This window comes from Oratosquilla oratoria, chromosome 26, assembly GCF_046742065.1.
Source record: "Oratosquilla oratoria isolate Oo_2021 chromosome 26, ASM4674206v1, whole genome shotgun sequence".
Classification (NCBI taxonomy): Eukaryota; Metazoa; Arthropoda; class Malacostraca; order Stomatopoda; family Squillidae; genus Oratosquilla; species Oratosquilla oratoria.
In genome coordinates, this window is record NC_134802.1 from 34,757,790 (window position 1) to 34,758,690 (window position 901).

Sequence of the window (901 nt, forward strand, 5' to 3'; positions counted from 1 at the left end):
ATAATAATGATAATAATAATTGTAATTATAATAATAATAATAGTGATAATAATAGTAATAGTAATAATAGTAATAATAATAATAATAATAATAATAATAATAATAGTAATAATTATAATAATAATGATAGTGATAATAATAGTAATAATTATAATAATAATAGTAATAAAAATAATAATTATAATAATAATAATAATGATAATAATAATAATGATAATAATAATAATGATAATAATAATAATAATAATAATAATAATAATAATAATAATAATAATAATAATAATAATAATAATAATAATAATAATAAAATAATTAATAAAAAAAAATCACGGTAACCCCCCCCTCCCCCCGATGTCAACTAAATGGAATCGGCTGACAATTGCCTGAACCCAAAGAGGGCGTCGCCGTATTGGATGGGTTGGTCCTGACCCCTTCAATTCGGCGACGCCCCATCAGCTGAATACACGACACTCGACGTCAGCCAGAATAGAATGTGTTAAGTGTGTCACCGTGGGCTTTATTTTTCAATTTATAAATTCAAATTAATTTGATAAATTAATAATTGATTGATCTTAATTCTATTAACCTAAGAGAAAATATCGGAAGCTTACAGGGACATCTCGGAATAAATGAACGAGAACAATGAATATATAAATAAGTAAATAATATAAACAATGAATATAATGAACAATATAAGTAAACAAGTAGATACATATACATAAATAATAATTGAATAAATAAACAGACAGTTATATGAATATATATATATATATATATATATATATATATATACAGTATATGTATATATATATACATATATATATATATATATATATATATATATATATATAAATGTCCTAGGGGGCAAATGTCCCAGGGGGCAAATGTCCCAGAGGGCAAT